Source organism: Mastomys coucha, unplaced genomic scaffold (genome assembly GCF_008632895.1).
Source record: "Mastomys coucha isolate ucsf_1 unplaced genomic scaffold, UCSF_Mcou_1 pScaffold6, whole genome shotgun sequence".
Lineage (NCBI taxonomy): Eukaryota > Metazoa > Chordata > Mammalia > Rodentia > Muridae > Mastomys > Mastomys coucha.
This window is the reverse complement of record NW_022196912.1, coordinates 105,787,346-105,800,889: the sequence shown is the minus strand read 5'-3', so window position 1 is coordinate 105,800,889 and position 13,544 is coordinate 105,787,346. Positions and strand designations below refer to the sequence as shown.

General features: G+C 40.5%; 1 protein-coding gene across 1 annotated transcript in view; it reads right to left on the bottom strand.

Moving 5' to 3' along the window:
* Positions 1 to 13,544, bottom strand: part of Tshr (thyroid stimulating hormone receptor) — a 125,033-nt gene that overhangs the window by 7,491 nt on the left and 103,998 nt on the right. The window lies entirely within an intron of this gene.

Genomic DNA, 13,544 nt, shown 5'->3' with positions numbered 1-13,544 from the left:
TGCGTGTCTGTGTATGTGTATGTGTGTGTGAGTGTGTGTGTCTGTGTCTGTGTATGTGTGTGTGAGTGTGTGTGTATGTCTGTGTGTGTCTGTGTGTGTATCTGTGTGTCTGTGTGTGTATCTGTGTGTGTGTGTCTGTGTCTGTGTGTTGTGAGTGTGTGAGTGTGTGCCTGTGTGTGAGTGTGTGTGTCTGTGTGTATGTCTGTGTGTGTGAGTGTGTGTATGTCTGTGTATGTATGTGTGTGTGAGTGTGTGTGTGTGTGTGTATGTGTGTGTGAATGTGTATGTATGTGTATATGTGTGTGTATGTGTGTGTGAATGTGTATGTATGTGTATATGTGTGTGTGTGAGTGTGTGTGTCTGTGTGTGTGAGTGTGTGTGTGTGTGTGTGTGAGACACATAAACTACCGGAGACACATAAGCTATTCCTTTGATAGAAATCAGACTCAATATTATGAAAATACTCCTCAGTTAGTACAGAACTTAAAATTTAATAGTGTAGTAAGTTATGGCTAACAGAACCCCCAAACACAGTTTCTTTTTAGAAGACTATAAGTATATTCCTATGAGAAAAGATAATTATTAATCTGAAAATATAATCTGAAAATTACTTCTGCAAACCAGGGGTAGGGAATGTGGTGAGGCTATGAGTTGTATATTTATGTTAGTTATTAAAGTAGGGTGATATATTTTTTTTTTTGGCTTTTATGTAACAATTCTTTCTTCTCCAGCCCTGAAGAATATAGATTGTATGTCTTTTTTCCTATTAATTTATTTATCTATTCATTTTGCATTTCAACCTCAGCCCTCCCTCCTGCCAGTACTCCACCACCCCTTCATGCTTCTCTGAGAGAGTATATGTCTTGTTGACAATTTTTCTTGCACTGAAAAATAACTTGAATAAGGACATGAATATTTAACCTATCATCTCTCTCCTTTTTATTTCCTCAATGAAAATAGTCACTATGCTTTCCCTTTCCAAGGCTTTTATATTTATATTTAAAATATTTACTAGAGTAGTGGTACGTGTCTTCATTCCTAGCACATGGAAGGCAGAAACAGGCAGATCTCCTAAGAGTTATAGGCCAACTTGGCCTATATAACCAGGCTCTGTTTCAGAACATAAGTTTTAGGACAACCAAGCCAACACAATGAGAGTCTTTCTAAAAGAAAAAGATAAAAGAAAAAAAAAATAAGCCTACCATAGTGGCATATGTCCATGATCTTAGCACTCTGAAGGTAGAGCCAAGAGTATGAGGATTACAAGACCATCATCCTCGACTACAGAGTAAATTTAAACTAGCCTGGGCTACATGAAGCACTGGCCACACACCTAGGTGGTAATCAACAAATCTCTAGTTGAACTTAAGATTGTCTTAACCAGAGGGAAACCATACTTGGCTATTGGAAACCTAACCAACAAGCAGGCTAGTGATGTAATGGACCTTAGAGGACAATTAGCAATTTCACTTTACTAAACTAGCATATCCCTAACTACATTTAAATATTTGGTTATACCCACAGATAAGTGTAGTTCCCACCCCTTATTAAAGGAACGTCTCTTTGCATAAGATGGAAATCAGTACATAAAACCACAACCAGTCAAAATACAGAGTTGCGGAGCCCCATCTCAATGGCTACATCTACAAAACAATTCCTAAACCCAAGGCTCATTGCAGAAGAAGGGCCAGAACGATTGTATACCAGAGGGACAGTAAGTTTGCTCCTTCTAGGACTGTCAGAAGTCACACCCATAAAGTCTCACCAGGAAGACTGCCTAAACATGAGCCGATTGAGGACAGCATCAACAGACATGCTAAAGTAGATTTTACCACAAGACCTCCACCCTACACAAAGAACCCCAGGCAATTCAGAAATGCTGAGAGAGGAAGAGATAGTCCTCCCCAGGGAAGAACACATCAGCTAGTTATCTAATTTCAAATGGTCAGGTATAAAAATGTATATGAGCAACATTATACAGACTGAGCAGGTTAAGTATATGTATTTAGAGAAATATGTGGGGCAGTGGTAGTGCCTTTAATCCCAGCACTTGGAAGGCAGAGGCAGGTGATTTCTGAGTTCGAGGCCAACCTGGTCTACGGAGTAAATTCTAGGATAGTCAGGGCTACACAGAGAAACCTGTCTCAACCCCCCCCCCCCAAAAAAAAGAAAAATGGTAGGAGAAATATGTGTATATGCATGTGCATATATGCATGTAACAATACTTAATGCAAAACAGAGGCCATGAATTTGAAAGAGAGCAAGGAAGAGCACATGGAGGGTTTGCAGGGAGGAAAAGGATGGGGGAACTGATATAACTATATTATAATCTCAACAAATCAAAGCTATATAAGAACCAAAAAGAAAAAAGAAAAAAACATAATTAGTAGTGCCTGCTTAGCAAGTGAAATCTAATGTTGGCAACTTCTCCATTACAATTGGATTTAATTTGGGATTGTATTGTCAAGGTTCAAGGTTGCCAGAGCTTGATGTAGTTCTTAAAAAAAAAAAAAAAGCAAATATAAAGCTCATATATTATTCTTGTTTTCACCACAGATATTATATTATTGTTGCTTCTTGTAAGAGAAGGTGTCGCATTAGTTATTTTGGTTTGTTTTTATATTTAAAAAAAATCGACAGTTCTGTGTTTTCCAATCTTGCCTATTAATACAAGAATGAACTTTGGCTCTTGCCATTGAAATGCTCTCCAGGTGATTAACACTAGACAGCGATGTTTGTGAAATTGGCATAAATAACTTTGCAGCTGGGAAGAGAACAGAGGAAGGGGCGTCTTTAGCCCAGCTGTGAAGTGCAGCCTCTCCTGTCCTTTGGATGCCCCCCACTTCCTCCCCCTTAAACCCCCAAACCTGCAGTCCTCAAGGTCAGGCCATCTTTTCAGCTCCAATTTCTCTTGAAGCATCTTAGGCGTCTTCCAGGGAAAGGTAGCACAAGACCTCCACCCTACACAAAGAACCCCAGGCAACTCAGAAATGCTGAGAGGAAGAGATAGTCCTCCCCGGGGAAGAGCACATCAGCTAGTTATCTAATTTCAAATGGTCAGGTATAAAAATGTATATGAGCAACATTATACAGACTGAGCAGGTTAAGTGTACGTATTTAGAAATATGTGTGTATACATGTGCATATATGCATGTAACAACACTTAATGCAAAACAGAGGCCGTCAATTTGAAAGAGCAAGGAAGAGCATATGGAGGGTGCATCTGTCTGCCTGTGATACTGAGGGAGAATGGATTCTTTTAGCTCATTTCTGCTTTGCTCTCATCCAGAGAAGAGAGACTGGCACAGTATATGAATGTGGCCCTGGACCAACACAAAAATTGTACACTTGCTTAAACCATCGAGACATGTATGTATGATTTTATTTTGTTGTCTCTATAACTTTGTTTTGCACTGTAGGTGGTGCTATTCCTGGGCTGGTGTCCCAGGTTTGTTTGTTTGTTTTTTGTCTGTCAAAGCAGGAACTCATTTTATTGTATCGATCTTTTCTTTATAAAGGGCTGAGAGAGGAGGTGGAGTTTTCTGCTGAGGTGAGATGACATGGGGGGAGGGGAAAGTTGATGAAGGGTGTGGGGTGACTGACAGAGCCAACAAGGTCAGCAGGAGCTAGGCAAAGGCAGGCTTAAATAGGTCATGCTGAGTCACTCCAGTGTGGTGGTGACTGAGACAGTTTACAGAATTCCAGCCAGGCTCGGGTTTGCCCTCAAGGCCCAAACCAGGACCAAATAGGGCCCAACAGTGTCCTAGGTTCTATAAGAAAGCAGGCTGAGCAAGCCATGAGAAGCAAGCCAGTAAGCAGCACCGCTCCATGGCCTCTGAATCAGCTCCTGCCTCCAGGTTCCTGCCCTGTTGGTGTTCCTGTCCTGACTTCCTTCAGGAATGAACAGTGATATGGAAGCAAAGCCAAATACATCCTTTTCTCTCAAACTTGTTTTTGGTTATGGTGTTTTATCATAGCATATAGTAACTCTAAGACAGCAGGCATGGTCAAAGTCAGTGTTGGAACAAGAGTACACACCTTAGAAACATCTATGACGTGATCGGTGTTTGAGATTTAGCAGAACTCAGGAAATAGTCATTTCCTTCCTTCTTCAACTTAGAGTTTATCTGAACTCAAGCTCAAAGCAAAGAAAGGGTCCAGTCAATACAACTGCAGCCTGGAACTTAACTTGTCTGTTAACTGCTCATTTGACATCCCTACCTGCACACCTCACAGGCATTTCCAGTTTAACAGAGCCCAAACAAGAGGTGGCAATAGTTTGTGGCCACCCGCTGCTAACCCTCTTCCCCCTTTTCTTCCCCCTGCAATCATACCTATATTGCTCAGTTGCTCAAAGTTGGAGTAACTTCAGCATGTTGAACTTCAGCATTTAAGATAGCAAAGCACTGTGGATTAAACTTCAAAAGATCTCAAGTCCATGCACATTCAGTAATTTGTACCTGTGGATTCTCAATTCATGGATTCAGCCAGTGGCACAGTGGAGAAATTTGTGAAGATAAGTTGCATCTGCTTTGAATATATACAGTTTTTCTCATCATTACTCCCCCAATAAAATAATGTGATTTATAAGGGACTCATCAGTCTGAATTTTGATATTCTTGCTGAGTCATAGAATCAGTTCCTCTCAGATATCAACAATGGCTATGTGTGCATCTTCATGGTTGGCTTCTAACTCCAGCTACTGCCATCCTTTGCTGCAGTAGCTTTCATGTTTATTCTTTTTCCTTCTGATATGGTTTTCAGATACCACCTAGAACAATCTTGCGAATGGATGAATGTTACTCTCCTGCTTAACTTCCCAAGTGGCCTGGCCACTCATTATGTCTTGTTCTCCGAAGCCCTGAAGAGCTGGTCCTTCACTCCCTCTCCATTTTTGGTCTTGAGGCCGAAAGCCTCTGAGCATCTGTTGTATATACTGTGCTTACAGTGTCCTGGTGTGTCTCTCCTGAACTGGTGAGTTCCACATCTCCTCGAACGCACAGGGTCAAGTAGCAAGAGCCAAGGTGCCTTTGGTTGTTGTTTTCTTCATCTGTCTTTTCAGCTGAACTTGTTTTGCAGCGATCTCAAGTTCTAAACAGACATCCCAAATGTTATCCGAAATAGCATCTCCTTTCTATCTTAAGGTTGACACTGCCCTGTATCTCCACTTAACAAGGTCCTACCGGAACTCTTAATGGTATCAAAAACAAAAAAACCAAAAACCCACAAACATCTTCCCTGCCTTTTATGTACCAGCTTCCAGGGTTGAAGCTTTCAGTGTTCTTTTATGGGGTCTCCTTTGCCCTTGTTCTACATTCATGCTATAAATATCTATAGTAAAATAGACTTGTGCTTCCCCTGGCCATCAGATACCAGCTCAGTTATTCATGTGTCCACGTATGTTCTGATGGTTCTTCCTACGGCCACAGCTTACGTCTCAATTATATTTCATCTGAGCTTTCCAAAAATGTAGTGAAGGTCTCCCAGAAATCTGACAATCCCACTTCACACTTAGAACAGGATGTTCTGCCTAAAACCTAGTCCTATCAAATTGCACCAGCAGCACGAAAGCCACAGTTCCTTCAAGAGAATTCAAGCTTGGAAGACCGCTCTTCCGTCCTCCACAGGGAGTCTGTCCTAAAATTCTGCCTCATTTGTCTTGATCTTCTCCATCATTTCAGTTAAGACTACAGCTTCTTTGAAAGGTCCTGTAGAAAGAGTTCCAGCATGCTAGCATGTCAGTTCTTGCCATCCATTAGCGCTTTGCCTGGCCAGAGTATTTTGGGTTGCCAACCTTTATTAAAAACATCAATTTTTCTTTCAAAATTTAAATTATTTGTTTGTCTATATTATCTGCTGTTGCTTTTCATAAACAGGATGCCACTCAAGTTTCTGTTACTTGGAGTTGTTTTAACTCTCTGTGTGTGTGTGTGTCTGTCTGTCTATGTCGGTGTGCCTGTCTCTCTCCTCTGATGTGTGTATGCTCTCATGTGTGCACTTGCCTGTGTATCCGTGCTCGTGATTAAACTCAAGCTTACGTACTCTACAGCTGGCCTCCTAAACCCTCTGGAAGCCTTTAGAACCTTCTCTTTATCCCTAGTGTGAGATTTCATAAAGTGGTGCCACACTGTGGATCTTTTATCAATTTTCATCCTGGGCACAGGGGTTTGGCATCTGCTCAGTCTAGGCCTTTAGGATCTTTCTCATTTCTGGAAGTTTTCTTGTATCATTCTTGGGGTGACTCATTTGTCACACTTCCTCTTCCTCCTCTCTGGAATCCCCAGGAAGTGGAAAAAGAACCCCTTGCATTCCTCAAATACATCTCGATCATTTATATTTATATTTAAAAATCTATATTTATCTTTTATGTATTTCATATTTTGTCATAATTTTCTCCTATTGCTCTTTAGTTTCCTGGTAGAATTCCTCCACTGTGTTGTGCATGTCTTGTACTGGATTTTTAACCTTTGCCTCATGAGATCTGGTACTCTGTCCTGTTTAGAACAGTATTTTTTTATGCTTAGACGGAAGGCTCTGAATATGGTTTGTCAAGTACAAGAGAACATTTCTGAACTTTTTTTGCTCTTTTGTTCCTCTGGTAGCAGGATATACAGGGAAGCCCAGTACCTGAGTGTGGATATAACCACACCGGGTTTTAGCAAAGCAAAGGAACAAAGACAGCGAATGAGTTTGAAATTCAGGTCTGGATTCTGCCTTCTCTATTTACCAATAGTCACTCAGCAGCCTCCTGCGTGGCCTCAATAAATACTAGCTGTCTTTGCTGTTATAGTTGTGGGGAGGAAATGTCTTAGATGTATCGGGTCGCTGGTTATTGCTTTGTGAAAGTTCCTTGCCGGCCTCTGCAATGTCTGAGTCTTTGGGTTCACTTTCCCATTTGTTTACCTGGGTTTTGATCTCTCATGTTGAGAAGTATTCTTTGCTTGCCTGGTGGCCCCTCATTACTTACTAACACTTAAGAGTGAGCATTGCCACTGGCTTATTTTATTTCAGGCCAATTGTGAAGAAAGGTGACCATTATGTTATTGGACTTCAAAAATGTCAGGCTACATTCCATCACTGAGGGGAGAGGGGCCACCAGCCCCTACCCCAGCTGATGACCTACTCACACTGGCTGGCTTTTGGAGAGGAAGAATCGGTCTCTTTCAGGGTGTGGCCTCTGGTAGATCTCTATGCTCCAGCAAATGGGCCACACTTGAGAGTATTTTGGCAGCACAAATTGGACTCACTGGGTTATTTTTAAAAAACAAAAGGAAGGGAGAGAGGGAGGGAAAGAGGGAGGGAGGGGATGTTTCTGGGAAGAGGGAGAGGGAGACATGGGGAATGAATATGACCAAAATATATTTACACATGTGGGGAATTCTCAAAGAATTAATAAAACTATTGTGTTTATAAAATGTCAGCTTATAGGTATTGAAAGGGGGTCTCTGGGAGGAGTTGGGGTACAAAGGGAAAAAAGAATGTGATATAATTCTGTTTACTTAAAATATGTTTTTAAATGTTAACAAATTTAGATAAATTGAAATTATGTATCTTTTCTCACCATAATGCAATAAAATTTAAATCAATTAAAAAAAGAAAGAAAAAAATGTCAGCTGATGGTACCTACTTTTTTCTTTCAGGGTTTTCAACTTCTTCATAAAGGAGACTTGAAATCTCAAGGCCAGAGCACTTAGTAGGGAGGTGTTTCTATGCTAGCATGTTGTATGAATGAGCTAGAGCATATGATGGTCAGTATGGCCTGTCAAAACGACAGAAGTTAAAATAACTGAGGAGATGATAGGTCCTGTTGGCATGCCTGTGAAGAATTATTGAGATTGGGTTAAATGATGTAAGAAACACTCCCTTAAAAAAAAACGTGAGAAAGTCTACCATTCCATGGGATGGGATCCTGGACTAAATAAAAAGGAGATAGCTAGCTTAGAGCATACATTCATCTCTGTCTACTTCCTGACTAAAGACACAGTGTGACCAGCCTGCTACTAGGCCTTTCCTGACAGGATGGACTGTGAGCCAGAGGAAGAAACCAGCCCTTTCTTCTATAAGATACTTGCCAGGGTACTTTTTTACCTCAGCAACAGGGAAAGTAACTAATACAGAGGGTCCATGTCTCCAGAGACTCACATTTAGCCAGTCCTTTCTCTTTTTCTTTCATGTTTCTCCCTTGACACAGGCCACACACATCACCTCTAAATCCTGTGCCACAAAGATTCTGTGCCAAGCACGACACCTCTAACTGTCTGCCCCTGTGAACTGTCTGTCTCAGTTTCCTTCTCCTCTGCCTTTCTTATTCATGATTTGCCAGACTATCTTCTTCGCCCTTATAGATTTATATACCTGGAATTCTCTTTTCTCATCTTTTCTCATCTTTCATCTGAGAAGGAAGAGGAAATACGATCAGAGGCTCAATTTACCATCTTTTAACTTTAGCCACCAGGTACTGAGCATACTGAACTGTGTGCACTGTTACAGTTCATCTTAGCCAAATGCTGCCAATGCTCAGCTGGACCAGACAGTCTCCCAACTACGCCACTGATGGAGAAAGCATATAGTTCTGAAAAATTCCCAAACTGAACAACTTAGGGTCATTTTAAGGTCCTTGAAGCTGTAAGTACCCTTTTTTAAAAAATTTACCCCAATTTTTTGCTTGTTTGTTTGTTTTGCTTTTTTTTTTTTTTGAGACAGGGTTTCTCTGTTTAGCCCTGACTGCCCTGGAACTCACTCTAGACCAGGCTGGCCTCGAACTCAGAAATCCTGCCTGCCTCTGCCTCCCAAGTGCTGGGATTAAAGGTGTGTACCACCACTCCCTGGCCCATTTTTTTTTATTTGACCACTTTGCATCCAGAATTTTCCTAGTATAATTTTTTAACTACAATTGGAAATTCAGTAGAGAGTTAAATCTACAGGTTCCATGTTTTGTGTCATGAGATCTCATGGAATTTCCTCTTGCATTATGGATCCTACAATGAAACATGCTCCCAAATTGAAATCTAGCAAGACACATGCTCCATCACAAGCAGATGACAAGGGGACTCCCAGTCAGAATTTAATTAACACAATAGATTGCTATGTCCTGCCATGTGAAAGCACATATTTCCATTTTTCCTTCCACTATTGTAGAAAAAGAACTCCAAGAGAGACAAAAAAAGTTTGTATTCACTCATGATTGCATGGGACAAACTGAGGACATAATTCTGCGTACTACGTTGTGCTTATATTTGTTGAAAAACAAAATGATCCCAGACTGACCAACTCCTCCATCTGTTAGCTCCGTGTCAGGATTGTCTTGTTAATTATAGCGTCATGAGTAAAAGTTGTTGCAGAATATAACACATGAGATTTTTTTAACCTTTACAACATAGTCCTATGCATCTTCAGTTCCTTTAATCATAATTAATTGAATCAATATGAATAAAATCATCAAAATTTAAGAGAGGAATAGCAATGGAAAGGCCATAATTTTTTGAAGTCGAAAGTACAAGATAAAATTTGTGTAGGCATGTTTAGCAGAGTCTCGTAGGCATTCACTAAAAGTAAATTTATTTGTGTGTAAAGACATGAAATAGGGAAAGGAAAGAAACAACAGTACTTTTTGCTCTTCAGGCTCGTCACGTGGAGGGATATTGGTTAACACAAACGGACTAGTTAATAAACTATGAATTTATGTGACATTTTCCCATTGAGGACATTTTGTTGGTGTTGTTTCCTGGGGTTCACTCAGCAAAATTTCCTATGTTCCATTGTTTGTATCCTGGTAAAAGGCAAACACAAAGCCACCCTTTTTAATTTGGACAATTTTAACTGTGGTAAAATTGTTCTACAAGAGGAGCTTATGGATTTTTTTTTGAATTATTTGCTAGGAGTTGAAACATTATTCTAAAGCATTTAGCATAGATATAAAAGCAGCTATTCTGAATGAATCAGTACAGGGCAGTGGCTCCCAGGAGTTTAGTAAATTTTTTCTTTATTTAAAAAAAAATAAACAAACTCTTTGAAGGATGATAATGGCTGTATTTTTAGTTGATTAGAGAAAAAAATGAGTATGTGTCTGACTCTGAGGATCTTCCCATTAACTCCCCATTAACTTCCTCCAGAAGGAAGCCTACCAGTTAGGGTATACTCTGCAAATGATGCCTCGATTGTTGTTAAAAAGTGATGCTACCATGATAGATGACAGCTACAGAGACTTGGGCTCCCCCTACTGCAAAGCCTCATTTATTAGTTAGATTTCTTACTTACTACTGTAGCTACTGGCATAGGAAAAAATAATATTTTAAACCACAGCACTTAAATCATAGCATTTTAGTGCCTTTGCTGTGACCACGAAGAGGGAGGCTGTGTCTGTTTTTTTTTTGGGGGGGTAGGATTTAATTTTTTTTAATTGGATATTTTCTTTATTTACATTTCAAATGTTATCCCCTTTCCCGGTTTCCCTTCCTTCCGGAAACACCCTATCATATCCTCCTTCCTCCTGCTTCTATGAGGGTGTTCCTCCACCCACCTACCCACTCCCACCTCCCCAGCCTCGATTCCCCTACACTGAGGTATCTATCGAGCCTTCATAGGATGTGGCTGTGCCTTTTTTGTTTTTGTTTTTGTTTTTTGGAGACAGAGTTTCTCTGTGTAGCCCTGGCTGTCCTGGAACTCACTCTGTAGACCAGGCTGGCCTCAAACTTAGAAATCCACCTGCCTCTGCCTCCCAAGTGCTGGGATTAAAGGCGTGCACCATCACCAACTGATGCCGCTGTGTCTTAAGAAGCATGAGGTACTTGAGCTGGTTCCTCGGCAACGGGGCTCCCGAGCCAGGTACTGCAACACATCCGTTTGTCTTTGGCTTGCAATGATTTCGCAGTCAGTAAGTGGAGCAGCCTATCCAACAGTCTTCTGTTTGAATCCCTAGGAGGATCCCTCCTCCAATACAACTGCTACAGGAGTTCCTCTGAGCAACCCAGCAAGAAAGGCAGGGTCCAAGTTGACATGGGTTTCCGAGCTAGATTCTCTTCTCCTTTGAAGGAGCTATGATTCCTTATAAGCAGTTAGGTGATACAGAAGAGTTGTAACCAAGTACCCAGGATGTGGTGAAGCCGAGGTTAAAGGTAGAGGAGGAGTGTGGGGAGTTGAAGAGGGCCACACCCTGTAAAGAGTTCTTTGGCTCCTACTAACATCTTCACAGCCGCCAAACTGTGGCCCTTCTTCCTCATCTCCTCCGTTTCTCCACAACACGGTTTCAATGAGTCTTTTAGAGTCTATGGGTTGAATGTGGCTTGTATTTTCTTGTAGTCTTTCTCACCTCCCTCCCTGCCCAGGTCCTTTGAGAAGGTCTTTGTTAAATCATAGCAACTGGAGCTAGTATTTTGATTTCCTATATATCTCTGATGGCTCTTCTTACATTAAATGTATGTTATAGTCACTAACTCATATTTTGTTTTAGCCTGTCTAAGAGGAGAGTTGTTATCTCTTCATTAGAGCTCTCATGGAGTTTAGCAGGCATTTGACAAAATGTCCAAGATAGAAGTGAACGAATGAGCTCTACCCTTACCAGTCTTAGCTCGGCCAGCTCTCCTCAGGAATCAAAGAGAACAAGAGGCAGAGGGTGGTGGTTAGAGCTTAAATGGACTTCCTTTAGGACCAAAATATTACCCAGGATCACAACTCAATGAAAGAAGACAGACAACCCAACAGAAAAACAGACACAAGATTAGAACAGACCCTTTTCAAGAGAAAGTATAAAAATGCTAGTAAGTATATTAAAAGATGATTAGCATCACTAATTTCAGGGTTCCACAAACTGAGACCACAATGAGATACTGTTTACACATCCTGTAATGACTAGACCCAAACAGACGAATAGTAAAGCTAGGTGGGGTAGTCAATGCTGGATACCCCAGTACTTGGGAGCTGGAAGTAGGAGCTACTTCAAAACTGTGTCTCTAAAAACTAAGGGCTTGGGATGGAGCTCAGAGCTTACAATGTTTGCCTAGTGTATGCAAGCCCTGGTTTCAGTTTTCAGTAGTACACACGTCATTCTTCATTCTCACAATTGATTGGTATTGATAAGAAAGAAAAAAAAAGTTGGATGGCGTGAAGCTCTCATATATTGTTGATAGGAATAGAAAAAATGAGACAACCAGCCAGGGGTGGAGAGATGGCTCAGTGGTTAAGAGCATTGGCTACTTTTTCAGAGGATACAGGTTCAATACCCAGCACTCACATGGCAGCTCACAGCCGTCTGTGACTCTAGTTCCAGGGGATCTGGCACCCTCACACAGAGAGACATACATGCAAGCAAAATACCCAGGAACATAAAAAGTAAACCTTTTTTTTTTTTTTTTTTTTTAAACCAAAGACGCATCAAAGAGAACTTTACCATGAAATTTCTGCTAAGACTAACCTTGGGGTGATCACAAAAAGCCCAAGAAAACAAAGACTTACTTAATTTAAACCAAGAAAGTTGGCAGTACGGTGCCTGGGGTTTTTCAAATGCTGAACTTGAAAACAGTTGACAGCAACAGAGGCTTATTTTTGTTGATAAATGTAATACGAGCTCAAGGCTATAAACACAAAGATGCTCCTTGAGAGGTACTTGTGATAGAAGTTGGGACTATCATGGTAATTACCATCAGTATACTGAGTGCAGTTAAGGTGAGTTACATAATTCAGAATCTGGAGAGCCCTGATTGTTATGAAAAGCATTATGTTTCCACGCAGTTGTTTTCTTTGCTGTTATAAATACAGAGCTCCTCTTTCAAAATAAAGAGGGAAGGAAAGAAGGCAGTCAAAGAATAGAAAGTATAAAAATGGAAAGGGAGATTGAGTATCTCCAGGACGAAATTAATCAATAAAAATATTATCAAATTCCCAAACTAAATTAAAAGGCCTTCTTAGGAGGTGGTGGTGGGGGAAACCATAAGGACGACAGAATAGACGGTATCTTAGATTTGTGCCTGGTGGAAATCAATTTCTTCTTTGAGAAATTACCTTGAGAAAAGATGGGGCATAGGCAAGTTTAATGATTTTTGTTGACTGTTGGAGGAAAACCTTTACCAAGCTATTGCATGAGGCAGAAACACACATAATATAAAATTCCCTTTTCTTTAGATGGCACTTTGGGTTTTCAAGGCATAGCTTGTAGACCAAATGGCAACCAAGCCATGGCTATTTGACACTCAATTACAGTGCATCAGTGGTTCACTGGATATTTGCTAATTTCTGTTGTGCTGAGAGCATTATGAAACTATAGGGCATAGTCCCTTTCCTGTGGGACCTTTGAATCTAATTAGGGGAAGACTGTAGGAAAGAAAATGAAGATTTTGATACAACAGGTTCAAGAGAAAAATTACAAAGACATTACAAGTCATACATACGCAATTTACAAATGTCTATGCTTCTCATTTGAGGAATGATACTGTTCATTTTTTTTTTTGCTCTTACTGAACTTCCAAGCACTGGTGATTTCTTTAACTGTCCTCCTATATTTTATTTGACTTAATTAAAATTTTTGTTAATACAATGATTGGTACTTTTTT